Source organism: Antedon bifida, chromosome 7 (assembly GCF_963402885.1).
Source record: "Antedon bifida chromosome 7, ecAntBifi1.1, whole genome shotgun sequence".
In the NCBI taxonomy this organism is placed as follows: Eukaryota; Metazoa; Echinodermata; class Crinoidea; order Comatulida; family Antedonidae; genus Antedon; species Antedon bifida.
This window is the reverse complement of record NC_136232.1, coordinates 1,759,067-1,784,047: the sequence shown is the minus strand read 5'-3', so window position 1 is coordinate 1,784,047 and position 24,981 is coordinate 1,759,067. Positions and strand designations below refer to the sequence as shown.

At 33.9% G+C, this 24,981-nt stretch overlaps 1 protein-coding gene across 1 annotated transcript in view; it reads right to left on the bottom strand.

Moving 5' to 3' along the window:
• Positions 1 to 10,469, bottom strand: part of LOC144847864 (nuclear receptor subfamily 0 group B member 1-like) — a 51,343-nt gene extending 40,874 nt beyond the window's left edge. Inside the window, exon 1 of the mRNA XM_078704412.1 lies at positions 10,308 to 10,469. The gene's annotated coding sequence lies outside the window, so the exon portion shown is untranslated. The remainder of the gene's footprint in view (positions 1 to 10,307) is intronic.
• Positions 10,470 to 24,981: the final 14,512 nt, after the last annotated feature.

Genomic DNA, 24,981 nt, shown 5'->3' with positions numbered 1-24,981 from the left:
CCTTGATGAACCGCTCCAAGCATTAACATACATTGACACACTAATATTTAACCTCATTCGTGGCCTATTTACCTATCATTATCAACTTCATCTCCTTATCTTCGTACTGCCATCTGATGTTCTGACCGAGCAAAAATTAACACACTTAAACTACAGTATCTATGAACTTAATATTTAATACATTCAATTTGTAGTTAAAGCTCTATGAATTAATAAGAGATAAATAGAATAATTTAAATTAATCCCAGTCATTGTTATGAAACATATGGTAATTGTTCAGATTAAACTGGCTTTTGATCTTCTATCAAGTGTGAAACGGATTAACATACAATGTGGCAGTGAGCGGATTTGGAATAATTTATTTGCAGGGCTGTCCGTAAGGATGGCTAAATGAGAATCACCAGCAATGATGGTAAGGTAAGGGGTATATAGTACTGGAAACACCCATTCATTTCAAAGGAAGCAAAACGAGATGGCTCTGCCCCCTTTTAATCCACCTACTGTATAGTATGCACTCAAAACAAATCTTTGTACAAAAACCTGTTGACCACTCCTTGATTGGGAAATTCCAAGGACCTTTGGTTATTCTATAATTAGTATAGAATACAAAGAAAATTTGTGTACACAAGAATATAGTGTGCAAACGGACCAGACATTTTAATTCATCACAGCTTTTGAAAGCCTGTATGGCACAATTCTTTTTTAGAACCAAGCATTATAATGATAACTTTAAGAGAATTGGGAAGAGGAAAATATGTGGTTCTTGCCTATGTAGAGTGCTTGATTAAACCTTTATCTCATAATGAAACTTTTTAATCATTATTATATCACTGTTAATCAACTTAAGTTAAAAGCAATGATCAAACTGATGAACCTTTAAAGTGATGTTAAGTGTAGCCATGGAAGAACCTAAGTGCCATATTCATTTTTACTAAGCCTCTGCATTCTGTGGTAGGGTGACCAGTTCCTTTCCGCGCCGTCTTATCCTCCGTAGTATTTTCAACCAGATACTCATTTATAGCTGAGCAGACTGGGAGTTGTTGGGAATTGAATTTAGGGTCTCTCTGTATGACAGTCAAATGTCCTAACCACTCGGCTACACAACTCCATGGTGTAGTGTTGCAATATTGGACAATATAGTTTAATACAGCTGAGTGGAATGGGAACTTATCAAAGATTGAAGCTAGGTCTTTCTCTATGAAAGTCTCAACAATTCAGCTAAATTTCTAATTCCATATTAAAAGAAATTTTAAATATAACTGCATTTTCTCTGTTTAAAAAACCTTACCTTTAAGTTGAGGGGAACATGCTTGGCCTATCAAATCACTTCTGCTGATGAATAGTGAAGGTGTTACGACATCGTGGAGAATTCATGAATTTTAATGCTTTATCTGTCTTTTTTTGCAGTATAATTTATCTCTTAATTTGGTTGATCACGATAAGTTTGAATCGCACATAGTTACCCTGGGGCTATGAGGCTAATAATATTGCGACAAGGTTTCATGAAAATATTACAGCATGGCAATTGCAATACGCTGACTACTAGAGTTTTTTTTCTTCTATTTTTCTAATGTAAAACGATAATTTTCTAGACAATAGATATTATGTATTATATAATATTGAAGGGGCAAAACTTGCAAACTTGCTATTTAATCATTCATGTGTAACAATAAAACATCTTAGTAAAATAGGCCCTACTAACAATATTGAAACATCCTCTGCTCTACTCTTGGTGAACTATTGTGTATATGCTATTAATAATTAAGAATCGTATACTAAAATGACAATTTATCACTTCAGATCAATTATGAAGTAATTGGTGATCAAGCAGGGCATACATACAGGACAGTACTAATTAAACAAAGATTGAAACACACAACCGGTACACTTAACCTCACACCGCAGGTTACATAGCACGCATGGCCTATTTACCATGACTGATGTAACTATGGTGTTTGCTGTAGGTTGTGGTTCACGATTGAGTGTATTGACAAAGCTGTTAATATTAGAAAACTGGATGAGAATATGAAATTGTATAGTTAACCTACAATGGGTCGTGTTTGTAGTAGCTAATCAGGTATTAATATAGTAACATCATCATCATTATCAAGTTTTTAGTTCTTCTTTGTACTATGGTGAAAAGCTTTCCTATAAAGTATAGCATTTTATTAAATTGTGTGATTTTAAGGGGAGTAGTCACAATGTATTATATAGCAATATTCAAATACAAACAAATGAAGTAAAAAAATACCAATTTTTATCTCCTTATGTATGCAAATATCATCGTCTATGATAATATTGAACCAAAAAAACAACTTGGTCATAGCAAATAATAAAATGCATCCATAAACCTTCTGGATATTAAAGTTGGAAAAGGATAACAACTTTTTGCCAGCATCGAGCGATAAACAAATTGATAATTTTCAACCAAACAAACTTATTACCTCTTATCTCGATATTTTGCAGACTAACTTCCTAAGACAAAATATGCAGCCCATAAAATTCTGGATATTAAAGTTGAAAGAGGATAATTAAACTTTGTTGCCAGAGATAAACAAATTGAGAAATTTAAACTGAAGATCACCTATCACACAATAAAAGGACACAAACCATCTCCGAATGCACTTTGACCAGCAAAACGGCCAGCCGGGTGAGAAGTTCAAGAACAAACACACCATGAACTGATGCAAGTTATCTCAGCAAGCAGCTTGCTATTGCAATTTGGCCTAGCTTACTCACACAAGCCACTCTATATGAACTATAGTAGTATAAGGTTTTTTCCTATCAGTCGGTCAGGCTTTAATTGGACTCTCAACTTGGTTATCAATCTGCTAGGTTTGTCATCTTCGGTAAATTACCAGCATTTCCAATGTATACAAAGAGCTTTAAAATAAGAGGACATGCTGATTAATTTACTAAAAGCCTGTTAATTCTTATCATACATAGCCTTTACAATTTTGCAATAAGGCAAAAAAAAAATGTTTTTTTTTATTGAAGTTACCATTTCCAAACACACAGTTTCGATGGAAAAAAAAACCAAAAAAACTTGTCTTGGGGAGCTCAAAAATGTGATAAGGGCTGAGATGTGACATTTAAATAAAATATGTTTCTATGTTCCTAAAAAGGTTCATTCATACATACCAGGTTAAAAAAAAAACATGACATTCAGTTAAAAATCTGTGTCTAATCCAACAGATTATATAATAATCACATTCAAGGACGAGGAATGAAAGATATAGATTAATAAATGAAAAACTTCCAGACACACATTTGTGATGATTATACTGTAGAAGGGGGTTACCCGTCATGATACCATCCTATGACACTTATGAATAATGCATTGTGATTGGCTGCTAAAATTAAGATCTGGTGGGTATTACTGGGGAGATTCCATAATGAATTCTATTCTCTCAACAAACAGTAAAACAGATTGAACAATAGAGAAGCGAGTTTACATTAGTTTTAAGGAAACAAACCTTTCTTTTTTCATTATATTAATACTGCTTATTTAGTATTAGACATACACTAATTGTAAGAACTAGATGGGCGACAACTGTAAAAGAGAAACTAAAGTGTTCCGAACAGGGCAGGGACTCATCAAAATGGATGTTGTATCTGTTCAATTAATATAGTATATATAAAAATAATAAACTAAAATATTATTACTACATAATTTGTCAGAAAATATATTTTCTTTTAAATGCATATCTGTATATAAACTAGTTTGGAGTAATAATACCACATCAAGCAAAATAAAAAGTTGAACGGCCTACAGTAAGAATCTTCTGATGATTCCTAAACTTTAACAAATGTCACCGGTCATTTGAGACAACACCAACTGACCAGGAAAAATTGTTGTTCCATGTTGTCTCTCTCGGAGAATCAGAAGAGATTGACTCGGTCAACCAGCCTGCTGGCAAAATGGCATATCTCAAGCTACATGACTGAAAGGCATTTGTAGATTTCAATTACAAATTCAACTTAAACTTAGAAACAAATTAGATGCGATTTTTGTAGGTTAAAGGGAAGGAAGCTTCGTCAATTAACCTTAAAGCATATACAATTAAAATCTGCATCAGTGATGTGTATAGACGTACAGTAGATGGAGTGGACAGCTTAAAGTTTGCTTACGGCAAAATCTAAAATCTACTTTTTCACTTTCTATCAATAATAGATCAACAACGAATTCTGGTTTAAAATTTAATTATAGTTCAAAATGTAAGCAAAGAGTGAGTGCCTATTTGAATGTAAAGTAACATAGAACATATTATGGTTACTTAAAAGACAAATTAATGTTTTAGGTGAAAATGGTGCATTCTACTCTTCCTGTGTTAAAGCAAAGAAGGGTGTTTGGGTCTAATCTGTAGGGTTTCTTTGAGTGACTGAACAGCACTTAGCTAGAGTTTTGTCTAAATTAAAAACATTTTTCCTATGGGAGCTAAGTGTAGAAATGTGGTTATTACAGTAAAACTCTTTTCAATTGATTTGGCCCTAATCTTACTCATTGTTAATACAAGATTCTCTGAACTTCTAGAACTCTTTCATAAACTTTTTAGGCCAAAAGTCCCAAATTTTTATAAAAACATAATTCAGAATTTCTGGAAAACAAGACATATTACTCCAAACCAAAGTAGTTTGGAACTCCGGGTAAGTTTACTGAAATAATACTTGCAGTATTAGTCTCAGTATTGGAACTGTTAATAACAATAAGAATCTTGGACACACAATGTAGAACATTAATGATATTATAACATGAATAAAGACCTATAAAAATGCAATTATGCTTAGAATCAATACTTTTATGAAAATATATTTACTAATTTAATATTATTGTTTCTTCCTGATATGAAAAAAAATGAAATAAAATATATACGGAAATATTGTAAGCGCTATTAGACCTTGAGTAGACAATACATCACATATAGCATTAAACAGTTTTAACATCTCGTTAAGGGTTGATAAACTCTAACACAAAGAATATCCAAGATATTCTTTCCAAGTAGAGTACTTGGGATGTGTTTAATAACTTGTTGAAAATTCATATTTGTATTGTATTTCCTTATATGCGACCATGGCCTTTTCAGAAACTAAGACAAAGTTTGTGTCCTCTGTACACACTAGGTTTACTAAAGGGTAGGGTTAAACCAGTAGTGTACCAAGGGACAAACAATTCATTGGAATAGCCTTGTAACATAAAAATGCTATAATAATAACCTACTTTACCCATTGCTTTCTACCAAATTTGGACTAAAAATGTTAATAATGAATGGAAAATCTTATCTTTATATAGTACAGTATTTTTCTGGAAATAGGAATTTCAGTGAAGTACAATAAAAGTCACAGCTCAACAAAGTGGAAAAACTTGCAGTTACCAGACTGTTCTAAATATGGGTGCCTAGTCAAGCCAAGTCATTTACAGTATGTCATATGTGCCTCATTCTAATGTTTTTCAAAAGTACCATACCACACACCTTTTGTAATGTTACCAATTTTCCAACTTTAAAAAAAAAAATTATTTTAGATACTGTACATTCATCCTACCATTGTTCAAAATTCAATTATCTTTTTATTTTACATTAACCCATATATAAGCAATTTTTTAATAGGTTAGCAACCTTGGAAAACCAATAATTATTTTGTATAGAATACAAAATTATTGATTTAAAAAAATGTAACCTACAATATGGTGGTACACTAGATCTGTAATGAACTCAATAATTAAAATATTCTACCATTATTTGGTCTTGTCCCAATTTCATACTAAAAATAGAACACATCAATAGAGATGGCAATTAAAATTATTCAAATAGGCAATTATCATTAATAACCTTTTTCTCTAAAAGTACAGTGCATCTGCAAATGCGTTCTAGTTTTGCTACCAGCATCTGAGTATACAGGAAAAATATGGGAGGTACAGTAACAGGGATACGAATTATTCAGGGGAGGGAAGAAGGGGGATAGAATGGAGTGAAAAAGTTGAGAGGGAGAATATGGAAATATACTGTACGTTGAAAGATTATAGTCTGACTGACTGTGTCTAGTATAGTTAGTGTTATTGGGTAGATGGGTTTATCTAATTTGTTCCTAATTCTGATGTTTCAAAATACCATGACATTGCAATGTGCAATTGCTATAAATTACATTTTTTTTTAAACACTGTACGTTGACATCTTCAAATTACTAGAGGTCAATTGTGACTTTCCATTTTTTAAAGCACAATGATTCTAAAAATAATATTTAGAACTAGACAAACAAACTTATTTACACTTTTACTTCCAAGTAATTTATCTAGCCTGTTTGAACCGGACAACATGATAACCTATCTATCTATAGATACGATGATGACGTACTGTAATGGGGTGTACGTGAGTTTCTGTGGAAATATGGCATACGTGTGAGTTTCTACGGAAATATTCATAAAAATCCCGATTGTTGAGAACTTCCATTTATTTAATTTCAGTATAATTTATTGGTTGATGGGAAAAGTTACTTAATGACAAAAATTTGCACTTGATAGGGCCAAAAGCTGCAAAACAAGCAGAACAAATTGAGCAAAATATTATAATACAATTTCAGAAGCAGGCAGTGTTCTGAACTGAAAATTTCACAGACGCTCTTAGTAGACAAGAACTAAAAAAGTTGTACAGCACATACCTAGTCCTACTTTTGGAAAGCAGCTAGTAAAGTTTCGCCTTCACTTTAACTCAATGGCGTAGGCGCAAAGCAAGTGAGTTGACCAATCACAAGCGACAGGTTTGGAAGATCCATTGCGCTGTGACTGGTGAGTCAAATTACTTGCGTTCATGTCAATGTCTTAGTGAGAATTAAGCTTTAAGTTGTATAGCAATTATGCGTTTTTTGTATTTAAACCTTTTAAATACCATTTATTTTTTACTTACTAAAAATATTTAACAGCAAGAAGCTCATCAGGATGGATATTAAACATTAGGTTTATCCAAAGCCTCCTTTGAGGATTGGGAATGGAGTACAACCCTGGTACGTCAGGATTGAGCTTTAGTTCTAGGCTGGGTGGAATACTGAACTTTAAATGTGTGAAACGTTTGCTCACTAACCCCTACCCAGCAGTACAATTACATCCTTTGTTGATTGATTATTCCAATAATCTGTGATCTAATAAAGTGTGAATCTCTCTATTATTCTTTTCAAGTGACTGAATCTATATAAATCAACCTGTATTGTTGAAGGTGTTAATCCATTTATTCATAAAGATCTCTACCTATTCTTTCGTGGCAGACTGTTATTGCACTAAATGTTTTCTTCTCTTTTAGTGTCTATTGCAGACTGCATTGTACCTTTTGACTGCCACAGATTAGAGAAGAAATGATACAAATTTCATTGATCAGACTACATGCTTGATATACAATTAACTATTCAGAAATATTTTAAAAATATCTTTTTTATCCAATTTTTATATCAGATAAATATATCCAATTTGACAGTTCAATTCATTGAAAATTGTGTCAAATTTAATTAATAAATTATATTTTAAAAAGTGTGTATTTAACTAATATAATGATGAATCATGCTCATTGCAACAAAATCATTGGGAATGGAGTTGTTCAAAAACAGACCTCATAGAAGATTTGAACCCCGCAACAACCATCAAGGATATATGTGAAGAATTGGACAAATATTAATTATAAATCTAGAAAGATAAAAACGATTTACAATACAACAACAGGCATTTCAGTCCATTTCAGTCGGCCTTCTACCAATTTATATTCATAAGATATCGGTTTCTTTGAATGTCACGAAGACAAAGGAATCATACATGTGTACAGTTACTCTCCAACCTTTGAACTCAAGTTATTAATTTATTTTCAAAAATGTATGTAAAGTAGATATTGAGTACAAAGTACAGACACTTATGGAAGAAAATGGTTGGAAACGACAGTAAATAGCGGTAAAAGACGCCACAAATGATACCCAGACACTTATGAAAGAAAATGGTTGGAAACGACAGTGAACAGCATTATTAGATGCCACAAATGATATCAAATTATCATTCCACCACTTCTCATACTCATTTCATTTATTTCTTTTTATACTAGGTGACCTCTACAGTGTACAAGACTGTTCTCCAGAAAACTCCAGTAGAACACTCCAGTGCAGTAGAGGACTCTAGTAGAGGACTCCAGTAGAGGACTCCAGTATAGGACCATAATAAGTGGACGAGGGAAGATCTGTACTTATTTTGAATAGTGTACCAAGTTCTTTATCATGCACCTGCATTGTATGTACACAGGACCAATGGCTTTATGTCCCATCTATTAAAGGATGAGGCAATGAGAGTAACCTATCTTGCCTAATGATATAAGCCATATGGCACAGACTCAGACAGGTTTTGAACCTATACCTCACATGCGTACTACTGTAGTTCAACATCCTATTACCTTTACACCATATTACCAAATTCAATCAGTGTGCTACTCTAAACCTAGTCAAAGTCCTTCCTTTTAAAACAAGTTTTTCATTAATTTAAATATTGCCATTTCTTGTCTGTTTTAATTTATGTAAAGCGTATTGAGAGCTTGCTTATGCGCTATATAAGAATGAACTATTATTATTGCTCTTTCTCTCTCAACTTGCACTTACATCAATAGTAAACAATTTAAAACACTACATATTTATTTTCCATCTTCTGTAGGTACAGTAGGTTAAACTCCATTACTAGATATACTATTTTGTAATAAATATGTTGGGCTATTGTTCAAAAGTGTTACTTAATATTTTTGCATTGTTACACTTGGAATGTTAAAATACAATAGTTCTTAGTGGATTATAAAGCAGATGTTGGCCAACCACCTGCGTTTTTTTTAAATCACTACACTATCAAACTAGTTTTAAAAAATGTGATGTGCCCAAATATGGTAGTGATTATATTCCTAAATATGGTAGTGATATGACATCATCATGTCAATATATGGGCACATCATCCATTTTTTTTGTCACATAAGGTTTGATAGTGTAGACAAGGCTAATTAATATACTATTTAGTACTCTGTTATACATGTTCTTGAATTTAATAGAAGGTTCTAAATGTTGAATCATACAAATTATTTTCAATCAATCAGTCAATTAAAACAAACGACATTCATCCATCTGTGCTTAATGTATCCTGGTACAGAGGATCTTCTGCAACATTAATGTTAATGTTTCATTTAATCCAAGGCTATCAAACAAATTCAATTGTAACCCCTTCACATCAATATATCTTTACCATTGTTTAAATATAATACAGTATAACATACTGATTCTAAAGTTGTATGCCTACATAAATGCATGTCAATGAACTGACATTTGCACCTTTTTTTTACCATAGGAGAATTGATGCCCGCACAATTTAGGAAGCAGTATAAAAACAGGCTTATTTTTTAAAATGTTATTTCTTCGTCCAAAAAAAAGAAATAAAAATATATTACTGTATTTCCATTGATATTAATACAGTTTATGTTTTCTATTGTGTTATTATTCATTACAGTGTTGTATACAGTGTAGGAGGTGCAGATATTAATTACAGTATACTGGATATGTGGTGCTGGGTGCATTACATTAAAAAATACACTTTAAAAGAGTAACCATCATAAAATATAATATTACTGGGTTTATGTTTGATCTACCTACTCATCTAATAGCAATCATTGTTTACAATGAACTTACTCCAATATATTTAATTTACCTTTATAATCATTGACTTATTAATTGTAAATAAACTAGACCTACTTTAAGTAGGGTTCATTAACCTGCCCTCGTTTTTACATGAAGAAGCATTAAAATATATGGCCATATTGATCAAGAAACATTATTAATAAAACTGTACAAAATATGTATATTTATTATGTATAAATATCGAGCATTGACTATAAAGAACGCGAGGAACAAACGGTGCCGACTACCACGTATTCTTTTAGGGGATTTCCCATTTAAATTTTAATAGATAGTGCACACAACAAGCAAAGTATACACTGTCTATCTTTCATTCATCTAATCTGTGTTACGAATTAATTTAAGTAAACAAAAGAAAACGTAAACGAAATGTATATTAAATAGATAACCTTTAAGATTCTGGTATAAATAATAACATCAAGGATATTGCACAAAATATCCAACCGCAAATACTACCACCAGCGAAACACACCGTATCAGACGATAGACTCGACTGAGCAAGTGCCAATCGATCGAGACAGCATGGTAAACTTACCGGCCTGGGTTATTTTATAGAAACGATATCTTCGCAATTGCTAACAGCTGAAAACGTTTTTGTATTAAAATTCTGAAATACTTACGTGTTAGTTTCCAAATTGTTAAATAAACAAGCTTTATATCCACCGAGCAAATGTGTTTGAGGCCAGAGAAGATACTTTCCTATGAACGCTCTCGACTAGACTGCCTATATATCGTTCGTAAACATGCGCTCAACGTCGAACAATCAAGCTCGCTCACTTGTGTGGTGAAAGTTCGTTCCCCTTGACCTAATTAAACGTCTCTTGTGATTGGCGCAAAAGTAAAAGTCAACATAAAAAACTACTCTGATTGGTCAGCTGACGTAGCCATTGGAAACAAAGGCCCCGAAATAGCATATCTGCTAACTGACTAAAACAACGTTTGAGTGAAACAAATGTACAAAAATTGTGTATACTATTAAATCAAATACCGGATTGATAACGGTTTGAATTGCGTTAGTTTACAAGGCAGTTTGATGAAGTGAAGATAATGTTACGTATTATTATATTCAATGACTGTATTTCTGTGTCTATTTGCTTTTACTTGATGACATATCAGGGAGTATTAATAACAGTATAAATTTCGCGTTTATTAAAGGAGGCGAGAACACTTAATTTTGGTATCTCTCCCAAGCAGGTTGTTTAAAACCGAAACTATAACTCAAATTTTGATGTCTCATCCTACGTCACCAGCATGCGGCTAAGTTGAAGGACGACCAAAATCAATCTAAACAGGCTTCTATGTGCTGATTGTTCCGAATCGATATTTGCATACGTAGTCTAGTATCATAGGCCTACTAGGCCTATATCAAATAAACACAATATAATAAATAGGGCATCAGTAAAGGAAGTGTTTGGACAATCCTGTCAGTATTTCTGTTATAAATCAATTTTACTTATGTTTTGAGAATAAATTTACGCCAACGAAATCAATTTATAAACAATCAAGCAGTAGCCTATTCTGAATGGGGGTGTTAGTGGGACGATTTTTTTTTAACTCTTGAAAACTGTCTTTCTCATTTCATATTAGCTTCTCTCCGTTTATACTCTAACATTTTCACACAGAGTAATTTTTTTTATACAAAGGGATGTTTAAAATGTAGACATTTCCAAGAATTGTCGGTAGTCTAGTAGCACATAATATTAATAGTATCTTCTTTCTTTTCTGTGGTTAATTAGGCTTAAGTCTTAAATGTAACCTGTCCTATTTGTAGTACATTGGATGGACATATTTCATCAACCCTATTACCACCACCTCCGCTAATGTAACAAATTAGCTTTTCCAAAAAAAAATATCCCTATATTAAAAAAGCATAGAAACGATATCTTTATTTAGGGCTATGTAATAAAGTATTGAAATAGAATAAACGCTTCGTTTAGGCCTATTGGTCTGCATGGATGAAAAGAACGGGTTTCTGCTGATTACGATGACACAATTTCCATTCTGGTGTTGGTAATCCCCCCCGGGGTAATCCCTTTTGATAATCCATTTATTAATCTCCTTTGATAATCCTTTTCCAAACCAGCCCGAACCATTAATACCTGCTAATAATAGTGACAGGAGATGAATGTGTAGATCCCATACGAAAGATGCACTGGGTTCTTCTGGTTCACATGATGTATAGGCTACACTGGACCCCGGTGTGGACGGGACCCACAGAGAGGACATTATGTAGGCTACACTGGACTCCGCTGTGGACGGGACCCAGAGAGAGGACATTATGTAGGCTACACTGGACCCCGTTGTGGACGGGACCCAGAGAGAGGACATTCATGATTGACGACTTCGAAGGTATATTCATAATGTGCATTAACGATCAAAAACATAGATTAATGGTTTTGTCTTACAGAAGATATGAAAAGATGGGTCTTCTAACTGTCTTTGAGGAGGAGATAAAAACTGGGATTAATGTTTTGGTCTTATTGTCTTATTGAGTAATCGTTTGTCTTAAGGAGATCAAAAAGTGGAAGTCAATCGTTTGGTCTTAGTATAAAAATTTGGGATCTACTCTTGAGGTCTTGAGGAGATGAAGAAATCGGGATCATTGGTTTAGTCTTGACTTGAGGAGATAGACAAAAAATTGGGATCAATCGTCTTTAGGAGATTAAAGCATGATGATGTTACAGACGCATTACATCTTTGTTACTTCATCTGCTTCAATATTTTCCAAAAAGCACCATATTTGGATAGCTAATGACATAATTATCAACTAATATATATTTGAACGAAAACTAAGTTGGCGTCTTACTCAAATTAAAATTGTCTGTGTGGAATAGCCTACCCCGAAGAAAAACAAACTAAAACAAAAAACAGTTATTTTTACTTTTTGAAAGGTTTTTTTTCGGCGGCAAAATTAATTTTAACCAAAGACATAAGTGTTCAAATGTCCTGGAGGACGATCATATCGTCTCCAGACGAAATAGAGATGTTTGGTCTTTGCTGCCCGGGTTGTTAAGTAGGTCACACCACACACAATGCACCGACTTTTCTGTGACAACGTTGGAAACCTACAACGATATTCCCGGTATCTTTGAAAAAAGGTAGGCCTATATGCGTAGGCCTATATACCAAATTTAGGCACTGACGTACATGAACAGACTTGTTGGTCACGCGAGTTTGAAACATTTGTTGTTCTGCGAACATGTAATGATGATGATGATGTCATGATGATTATCATGATCAATACAATACAAAAAATTATCTTCATATTATTATTTGTTTAATCCCATTGTTATCCTGGTTTTTGTATCTTGTTATATTTTTTTCTTCTGATCACACATTTTAATTATTTAAAAAAAATGTTGGCTTCAGAGCACCTCTTCTTAAATAAATTTGAGATGTTTTACGTAGTGTGCGTTTACGAAACATGAATTTCTGGGGACGTCCCGGGAAAACTGCGTACTTAATCATTCCTTAACGAGTTTTTAATGGTTGTCCGTCTGGATTTGACGGGACTTTTGGGAGGCCAAAAGATGCTCTTCAAGTTATTTGGTGCATTTCTTACCGGTGCCGTATGTAGAACGATACTCCTTCTTTATGATACTAAAATCATACGCATGATATTATATTGAACAAGAAATATTTCTTATAAAAAACGCCGCTCATCTCACGATAACTACCGTCTACATGCATCCCAATACTTTCAGTAAATGTTTTCATAGACTCTCTTTTCCCAGACGTGCTTTGGGGTGTGCGCATGCCCATAGTTTCCAAATACCTATTTTTTCAGCCGTAGTAAATCCGCATGGTAACTGTTTCGTAATGCGTCCGTTCTCTTGAATATAACTGCCTAAAGGAGCGGCGCAAAAAAAAAAAAGAAAAAGAAAAAAAAAGTATCAGACAATAACCTTTATTTTAAAGTTATCAATATTTCCGTTACCAAATTAGCGATGGTGGTTTTTCTGTACGATAGGCCTTGAAGGCATGCGGACAACACTTTGTTTGGATATCTCTATCAACCGTCCTACATAAAGAGCGCAACGCATACAATTAAAAATTGAATTGAATAAAACAAAGCAATATGTCAACTGTAAAGCAACAAAACGAAGAAAACCTCAACGACGAATGTTTAAATAAATTGGGTAAATCCAAGCCGTGGACAGAAGCAGTATTTTGTGTGTCGATACCAGATAAAGAACTTACTTAGCTTAGACAATTCCCAGCAGACGAGAAAAAACGTTGAAATTAGTTCGGGTCAACTTCGTCGGTTGTAAACACGGCGTGATTACATTCATTCTAAAGTAAAGCGGTTGAAATGTTTTATCCGTACTTTACATACATGAACACGTTAGCGAGTCCAAATGATATTCGACCGACTTTTTCTCCAACGCGTTTTTTTTTCTCTAACTTGTCGGATGACAAACGCGAAGTTCCATCCTATATATCCGAAATGATCGAAATTGGACAAACTTAAATTGAACTAAACAGTTAGAATAGATAGAAATTTTAGAATAATGTATTTTACGAAGGGCTGCTCCTACTAGAATAGATTTTTTTAACAGGCCTAGGGCCTATACTATAAAGAGCAATGAAAAATACAGTGCGTTTTGAAATAATTAGGCCTAAAATAAATAATGATAGGCATACCTCCACATAAATAACATAGTATAGGCCTAAACCAACTCTAAATAACGTGAGGGAAATCATAATTCGATCTTTATTTAATCATCATGAATGACAATAATTCCACATACAGACAATTATAACTATGAACAAAGATAGAAGAGATTTTTTTTTAATTTTTTTGTGATCGTTGTAAGTAGGCCTACCATTAATTTCGATCTATTGGATCAACAACAAATAAAAATTTCTCTTCTATAATATTAGGACCCAAATGAAATTATTTCAAGATGTTATGAACATAGGCCTATATGTTACAAACTACACATAACGAATAATAGAAAACAAACTTTAATTGCGCTATAATGCTTTTGATTGAGTCAAGTAATTCTTTCCCATGTTCAGCAAATTATGTTCATTGAGCGATTTCAGACTCTTCACATTTCTTTCTTTCAGTATAAATTTTTTTTTAAATCTCTTTCCAGCCTCAATTTGTTGTTAATGTTTCAGTGATTTATGAGTGATAAAGTAAGATAGTAGTTTGGCAAAACAACTGTAACATAAATGTGCTAATGATTATATTTAGGTAAACATAGCCGGTGATTATGGGAATTTCGTTTCCTTCGGAAGAGTGACAACGCACCTAACATTGTTTGGCTTTAGTCGCGTAAGGTTGCCAGCCAATTATCTGATATCCTAAATTGGGAATGGTGCAAGAGTCAAGGTAACAGCCTTTTAACCCTTACCAACTTGGCTAACCACAGTCACAGGTTCAAAGCAAAACGCGTCATCGTGTTAATTGCACACGACGCGTGTGTCACTACGTACGTTACAAGATAGAGTCTATGCGTCGCAGAACGGTTCATCCGCCACCAAAAAACGCCATCCGATAAAATTGAAAAAGTCGCGACCTTAGCTACGTCACTCTTGCACAAACTGGCACCAGTTTCGTTCGTTCACTGGCTAACAACCCAGGGGACCCAGAACTTAATGGGTCCCAGGGCATAAGCAGCCCCAATGCAACTACTCAGCATTGGAGGGTCACTTAGGAATCTAGGGGTCTTTGCCACCTGCGTTACGTCACTGACTGGCACGAGCTATTGGGTTCCACCTCGAGTTATTTGTCACACAGGGCCAAGATCCATTGAATATTAAATATATTTAATCAACGGACAAAGCACATAAACCACACCCTTCTCCACGCCCACCACCAATGATCTGGTCGTAGTTGCGTTTATTGTTACTAGGTTTAATTTAATGTGTGAACATATTAAGACAACTCAATGAAATGAATTGGGCGGATACCATTCCATTTTTTTTTAAATTTAGCATATACAGTAAATCACGTCGTAGCTCATCACAACAGCATACTATAAAACAATAATGGTAATGATATTTAGTACATTTATAGCCAATGTGGGTATATGACAAATAAATCTTGTTAAACCATTTCCTCCAGTTCAACCTTCATGAACACGACATATAAAACTACACAAAAAACACAACACTAAATTTACAACCACAGACGGCAATACACAGCCATAATCAAATCAATTTGTTCGCTTTTTAAGTGTCAAAATAATCTAGGAATTGCTCAACAAGCTCGCCAATTACTAATTAATAATTTGTGAACACATCATTCTAATACATCTTGGCAGTCAATATAAACGATGGTTTAGATAACAGTTTACAACTGTTTCCCATATCAGGCCAAGTTGACACAATTTATGTTGAAAAGTGTGCGTTGAAATAACCTGTTTGAAGGTCATTGTTCCCCTTTAATTTATCCATCATACTGGGGGGTAAGGGGTGGGGGTAAAGCACCCGATTCTCTGTACGGTATATATCTCCACACAGCTAATATCAATCCCTTTCAGACCAGCAAATGTTCATATTTACCTAGCCGATTAAATAACCTGTTTGAAGGTCATTGTTCCCCTTCAATTTAGCTATCATACTGGGGGGTAAGGGGTGGGGGTAAAGCACCCAATTCTTTGTACGGTGTATCTCCACACATCTAATATCAATCCATTTCATTATTTGAAGACCAGCAAATGTTCATATTTACCTAGCCGATTACTGCACTGTTAACATAGTTTTTTTTATGGCCTAACAATAATATACAGGCATAGCATGTGACAATTACACTGTATTACATAATTAGGCCTATACACACATTACCGAGAAACGGCTAGGTAAATATGAACATTTGCTGGTCTTCAAATATAAGTTAATGGGTTGGTTGAATCTGTTTTTTTATTTTTTAAAGTTCTGTTTACACTATATCAAACTAGTTTGACAAAAAATGGTAGTGATGTGCCCAAATATATTATATGACATCATCGTGTCCATATGGTAACATCACATTTTGTCACATAAAGTTTGATAGTGTAGACAGAGCTAAAGGACGTTGACACTGTTTCTATTGAAAAACACCAAAAGATGGGTGCCTTCGGAAACGGTTAATATATATAAAAAAAATTGCGTTGCAGCTAAAATGTGCTCCACGTAAATCATTTTAAAAACCGGTATTTTTAAACCTAGACCGGAATTAATTGGGGGTTTTACAACAATAATATTTAAAATCGGTTATTTTTATGTATTGTTGACACCAAAACGTGGATTAAGCACCTTTTGTGGAGAAGTACGCATTACAAATTTCTATTTATTATTGTTATAAGAGCATACAATACACATAATATAAAGAAAACCCCGCTTTTATGTAACCTTTACAACATATAACGTCATTGGGACATAAACTGCTGTAAAAATAGATTTGTATTTCTTTAAATTTTTAACAGAGAATAGACAAATTTACGTCACTAGTCGTAAAAATATATCAATACAAATAAACGTATGAATGAAGTTATTCTGTGTGTGTAATTAAATACACACCCACTTAATCGGCGAGACACAAAGTAATTCACAAAATAAGGGGTTTTTTTTTTCAAGTAGGCATTGTTTGAGATGCATTGTTGCCATATATAGAGTAAAAACGAATATGCAATTTACTTTCCTGTGGCATTACCAATTACATGAATACATTCCGCATTTTAAAAGAACTTTGTTAAGAATATACAAAGGAAATTGAACAAAACGCTAGGGGAAAATAGTGTGAATGAAATATATCTTAAATACAGATTTGGTTGGTATTAAGAAACATAAAAGAAATTATTTAAAAACAAGCATTTGAGGCTGGGAAAAAATAAGGGTTCTATAAATGGGAGAGTGTTAATGAGGGTATAATTTCGGGGAAGGATTGCATGACCATTCAAAGCTTTGAACATTGCCTTTACTGTAGGCCTATGTGCAAAGAAATGACGATGACAAGAGGGGTTAAGAGGGTCTTTGTAATCAAACGAACTCAAATATAATCGGGGAGAGGAAACATGCCAGACACCGATCTGAAGAATGGGTACAAAACACAGGATACGATGAACACGACAATGTTGCGATGAAAAAATGGTGATCATAAGTGACAAGTTCAGAATGTCACTGTGGGTGTATGAACGCTTGTTACGGTGCTGTTGCCCTGTAGTAAAAGGCGTACTTCCCATGGGATTGGGTGGGCGACATTGGGGTACAGTGATAAAACAAAACATCAACAACATAAAAATTACCTATTAAATGTTATTAATTATATATTATATATTAAGCACCCTTTCCCCTTGAGATCGGATTGGAGAGATACGGGTATATGAATAGGGCTAATAAACAACACAATTTTTAAGAGTTTAATACATTACATTATATTTGATATCGTAGTGGCTCCATGTTAACTCAAGGGAATACGTGACATTAAGGGTCCAATTGTAGGCATCAGTCAATGTACGTTACTTGTCATTAAGAATTAAGAGACTCAACAGTAACATCAATTAAATATAGTAAAAAAACTGTTTGTAATTTCTTTTATCGATATAGCCGCGTTTTGTACCATGATGTCGATTATATTGTGATAAACTAACATGCCTATGTGGTGAATTACGAACTTATGGCTGACTTCAAAGGCGTAGTAAGTAAGGGCTATTAGGCCTAGTTGCCATCATCTCCGAATCCTCATTGAGCCATGCAAACCTCCTCCCACTTCGGATGATAAGCCTGACTCCCTATTCACGTGCGGAAAAAAGAAATTACTTGGATTTGAAACGATACTTAATTGTTGAAGGAACAATTATGTATGAATCAAGTTGATGCAAATATGAACAACGCAAAGTGGGTTTGAACATCTTGTAGAGCTCATATACAGCCCACCTATACAATTTTAAAATTTACAATGCAAAAAATAGCAAATTAGGTTCATTTCAGAACCTGTAGGCCCACCCTATTTCAAAATCCTGGATCCGCCACTGGAACTTGTTGGAAGACACCCATTTCCGTTGTGATCGTGGGATTAAAAGAGACTCGGTGATATCGTCCTTACATTTCTGTCTTTCTAAAAAAACAACTCAGGCCTACATTATGAAACCAAGAGCCTGATGGATAGGCCTTCATGTTTTGACCGGTATTAAAGTAGGCCTACTCAATGTCAGTATTTTGTTTGATTTAATTAGTATGTACGAAATGGGTATAACCACAGGAAATACATTAAAAGAACCACAATACGGTTCAAACAATCAGTCTGCACACAACAACAATATAACCATGATAGACTATAAAGAATAATTTTTCTGAAATTGACAGTCCGTTCTATAGAGAAATAGAAAAACTAAATACGTACCACAAATTCTTTATGATTTCCGAAAATGAATAGTTTTAGAATTTAGGGAAAATATACAGAGGTCAACGACTCCCTGGATTAGCGGTCAGTTTCTTCTTTAAAAATATCCCAAATTCTATTCGTGGAAAAGTGTACGGTATTATTAAGGCCGGGTGAACAACCTACAGTACAGAAGGATAAGTAGACAATCAAAAGTAGATATATTGGAGTTGGATTGTCGTGAATTGACGTAATATAGTTTAGACCGGACGGTGTTCATTCCGTATTTAGCAATGGGTTGCCACCCGGATAACCCCATCGCTATTGAATTGGCGTCGCGCGTAGACTTATATTTCCCGACAATATACTACTATATAATAATATATATATAATACAGTATTGTTATTGTGTTCACAGGACACAATTATCTGTGATACAGTACGTCAACAGAGCCACATCATCGAACGCATTTGCGTCAGCACAATTTAATTCATGTCGGACACGTTACGCGTCTACAGATTTGGTTCGATCGCAGACTGTTATCTTAAATTCCGCCCAAGCATTTGGCAGATATCTATACTGGCCCCAGAGTGGCGTAACGCAGAGGCCTGAGGCCCCTGGGTTAGGAACACTAAGTGACCCCCTTTTTTCGACATAGGCCTATTTTAATGCATGGGCACTACTCAGGTGCCTCCATAAGCTCCGGGCCCCTGGGTTTAGCCAGCCAGGCAACTGACTGTATCATAAAGGGCGATTTACCAATAGTTGCCCGTTAGTTTAAAAAAAAATATTCACCCTTGAGGAAGTTAGTTCCTCTCGGACCCACTGTAGCCCCAGTGCAGTGCCTACCATGAGGATGATGGTCGGACCAGTACACCGGGGTATCCCCTACTCTTCCGAAAGATGCACTGGTTTAAAGTGCACATGAGCCAGATGTGTAGCATACACTCCAGTCAGTGTTAAGTTATCATCCGACAAGAGCCTTGAACCTGTGCCGATTCTATGGCTACGGTCTGCGGCTCTCTGCCATAACCGCTACTCGACTCGATAACCCGTACCTTGAAAAAAAATGATTGTACATAATCGACACAAGGAAATTATATTGAAAATGAAATCATAATAAAGTAACCTTGGGTTTACTTCTGTAGTGGGAAATAATAAGACTGTTCCTATTTTTTAAACCGTACACGGAAATTGAAAAACTCAAGCCGTTCAACGACCTAGCACATCTGTTAAAATACATGTCGTTCTCTGTTTATCTTGCGACAATGAGTGACTTTTATGAGGTAGAGATGTCCGTGTGTTATAATCAGGGTCTGGATAGGTACTAACCTAATAGCTAACATGTAAAATTATAAGATTACGCATTTATTCCTAATAATTTTGGGGAAATATTGACTTCAATCAAATGAAATGTTTGCTTCCCAACCGTAAACAATATAACATTTAATAACCAATAACAGGTTTAGGCTTAAACGGATTTGACTGTCCCTGCACGCACACTCCCCCCACCCACTTTGGTATCTGATTAATTCGTGGTCTGCATTTGATAAAATCATGATAGTTACAAGAGTTAGAATATATATTTTCACCATTCAAGCAAAATAGAATACAAAAATCGATAAATAGAAAATGATATCTTGATATATATAGGCTAAGTTTATGTTACATATTGAAAGTCAAATTTCTATTTATGTAATCCCGGATACATGTGTTTAAGAGATACAGTTTACAAGTATTTTGTTTTTACCAACGCTAAAAACACGTGTCCAGAAATAAATGCGGAAATATATGAAACCGAAAATAGCTCATTATGCCGTGCCGAAGTCTTTTCATTCTTCAAACGCTTTCAACGCGCTCCAAACGCTTTCAACACGTTATACACGCTTTTCAATAATGGTAAGGCAATATTATTATATTCAAATCACATTGGGTTGTGAAATGTACCTATATTCAGTAGCTTACGCTTTCACCTCTAAAGTATAACATGCTCAAAATATCAAGTAAACTATACAAAGAACAATATTACACGGCTTGCTATGATTGGTTAAAAGCTCAGATTGTTTTTAACCGTAGAGGTCGCACTTATCATAAATATTAATCAGGGTATGTGTAACGTCATCATCACTGCGTCGCCTGAATTCTCGATTTAGGCAATCAATTAAGTTTTTTTTTGGCTTTCAAATGTAACGGATGCGAATACTTGAAACAAATCGAATAGGACGAATCAATTAAAATACTCAATTATTGTTCAATATTGCAGATTAAATTAATGTATGTGTTTAATTTGTGCGCTATAATCTATTAATTCACTCGGTATCTAATTTACTGAACAGTTTACAATTACATGGTTAACAATTAAGAATACATAAATAACAGTAATATACATAATGTGCATATTAGTAATTGATAAAAGCTAACGACAAAATCTAGGATTAAATAATTTCTACAAAGTAAGCACATTGTCATTTGTTCTTTAAATTGGCTACAACGTAGTCTCACACTTTATGGCCATAAACGTCGATCATACCGTAAAACCTAAAAAAAGACGCGAATCAAGCCCACTGGGCTTCTTTTCAAGATAACATGGACTTCTTTTCGAGATATACTATTTGAATATCAAAAGAACATGAATAAACAATACACACACATGGTTAAGAGTAGTTGGGTGATTCAACGCCAGATACTTGTGATGCAGATAATGACATGATCAAGTTTATCATACCATTTGAACATGGTGTTTTGATTGCATCTTCTGCTTTGTTGGCAATGTGTAAAATTGACAGTGAATCATATTATTCTAGCCTGGTACATTATTACATCAAACAGTTGGCGGAAATTTATTGATAAATTCTATGAAATTAATAAGCAGAAATATGGATTATACACAATTCATATCTTATAAACAGATTAAAATAGACCTAATTGAGCAATATTGAAAAAAAACTACATTATGCTACCCGTTACCGACTACGACAGCGATTGTTTCGGGTGGGTTAATTATTATTTTTTGTCTGTTTGTTGTCTATATATTTATGTTAAGAACGCATCATGTATGAACGTGTGCCACCGTTGTAAAGATGTAGCTTCAACAAATATTATTATTATACTACGATATACAATATAAATTAAAATTACAAAATAAGTATGATTTGAGGAATGTATTCCCCCTGTTAATCGGATTTAAGTGGTAAGCCCAAGTATAGGGGGACAGAGGTCGGCGCTAATTGATTGTTATCTACAGGATTAACCTAAAGGAAGCACTCAAGACAATTCCTCAATCAAAATAATCGTTAGGCCAATCGATCCTAATCTGCGGTTATACGCGTGGGTGTGGTTTATCAGTCTGTGACGAATACACTGGACAGATGACGTCTGTACGTTATTTGTGACAGATAGAGAGCTTGATGATGGTCCAAAAACAAACAAACGTAGTGTCATTGGAGTGGCAAGGGGTTATGCTTGTTCAGCCAATGTGAATCGGCAGATGATCTTTTTATTAGAAACTTGTTATTTATACGACAATTTGGTGAAAGAGTGCGACAATTTGGTGATCTACATAAATCAAATATGTGTAACATAAATCATGATGGAAAAACATGGTCAAATATACAATTTGGAAAAATTCGGCTATAAAAACCAGACAGGACTTTTTTTTCAGTACGGTAGTTTAACCTAATGTAATAACATGTCTGGTGAATGAATCCCTAGAAAGTGAAAACAAAAAATTTAAAATCTGAAGTTGAATAAAAACACCAGAAACGTAAAATTCAAGTTATATTGCCTATATTTGGGGGAAACTATAGATCGATAATCATTGGAATGTATGATCAATAGAATTGTTTTTGTCCGCATCTAGCCTTTAAAGAAAACTCGTAAAAGATGCTAGAACTACGAGACCTCACGAAATGATTACGCGTATTGCTTTTATGTAAGACGTGAACTGGTCATCTATCCTAATTACAGCAGTAAAAGTGAAACAAATTGCTATTTCATCGCCACAAATGAAACATCAATAATGAATAGAGTATTTGAAGGTTATTACGAGCCAATAAATGAAATTCATAATGTTACGAAATAAAACAATACGGATTGGGTAAGAATGCTTTCTATATAGATCAAAACCTTATCGAATGGAAAGCACGGTATCAATCTTATAGGTCTATTAGGTATAGGATTTGGGAACTCCGAAAACGCACACATGAAGTGAAGTGAAACAATGATACACACATACATTAATTTATAAAGACCAACAATTTGTACGTTTGAAGTACATGTTTTTTTTCATGGCTTAGTCCTATTTGTTTTTAGGTTACCTGATCGTTTAGGCGCGAATTAAAGTGTCATTTTTGTTAAACAAGAAATATTTCTTACAAAAAACGCCGCTCGACTTTTTGACGTAACAGTTTTAATTATTGTTCTTTCTTTAAACAAAAGAAGAAAAAAACCCCTCTACATATTGTTACTTCAACCCAGCCCAACCAGTTACCCTCTTGAAATAATATACATTTCAGACCGTAAATCCACATCGTATATGTAATTCACCCGGCCTTTCATAATACTAGTCTCCTATTCTAACTTTCATAATAAACGTTTTAATTTCGTCACAATATCAATTATGTATCGTGTTTAGACAAACACCTACCTGGGCGCATCACAGTATGCGATTCATTTCCAAACCTTACCTGTCCAAATAAGCAATTGAAATTTGAGATTTATCAACAGAAGTCGGCTGTCATTTCAGTTTGATGTAGAATAATAACACTTAATATAAAATCAAATATAGGTCTTTATAATTAAACTGCCAAGCAAAATCAGAAAAATTGACAAATACTATTATATTACTATTGTACTATACTTTCTTGTTACAGAATTGGAAAATCGGATGTAATCATTATTATAAACATCACAGGCACAAAATAAATAAATAATAAAATAAATTCTAAGCCGCACGGTGATAGGCCTATACTGAAATTTAATTAATTAATTTGAAACGATAAGATGAGGAAATCTGTGAGAATGAGACTCGAACCCGGAACCTTCTACTTGATATGCAGATGTCCTCACCATTAGACCACTGGGGCTTAATTATTAAATATATATATATGTGCAGTATTTAAAATAAGTTCAACGATTGTACTGTCTATGGACAACATTTATTAAAATATATTAATTAATAAATATGTCATTAGTTATATTTATGTATTTTTATTTGCATAATTGTTTTTATACTAAGTAATATAACAAGTAATAGCAATATTGGCATTTTAGAATGATGAGGCCATTGAAAGAAATCGCAAAGCACAATTGGGACATGCAACACGCTCAAAGACACAATACAAACCGTTTTCCCCGGATAAAAATACGCAATATGTAAATATATCTCGTTAATATTTTAACCCCGTGCATTAATTTCCAATATTTTTATACTATAATGGTTGCAGATAGAGTTACATACGCCAAGCCCTATTCTATTTAAGCTTGTTTCAAATATACCGTTCGTATAGGGGCCCTACGGCTGAATATCGGCTTCGGCAAAACTCGCTACCATTACCATAATCAAACCAGGTTAGTACAGTATTCTAATAACTTTATGACTCGAGAGAAATTAAAAAGTATATCGACACAATAAGGGAAATAATTACGTCGGTACACTTCAAACAGATCAACTCTCCACACAGTAATATTGCCGTTGTCCAATATGGAAACTGCTCAAAAATAGTTGTTGCAGTATATTGTTATGTTCTTTATTGTTTATTGGGGGAACAATGATTGTCATTGTTATATTAATATAAGTATATTATATATAAGTGAAATACTGAGAAAATACTACAACAATTCACATTTTTTTCTATATTTAAAAACATTTTAATTTGTTTATTATTATTGTATATTTATTAATCGGTCATGTCTCGATCTGCAGTACCAACAGATTTTTTTTTTTCCTGTTATTCATATTTTAGATTATGAAATTTATTATT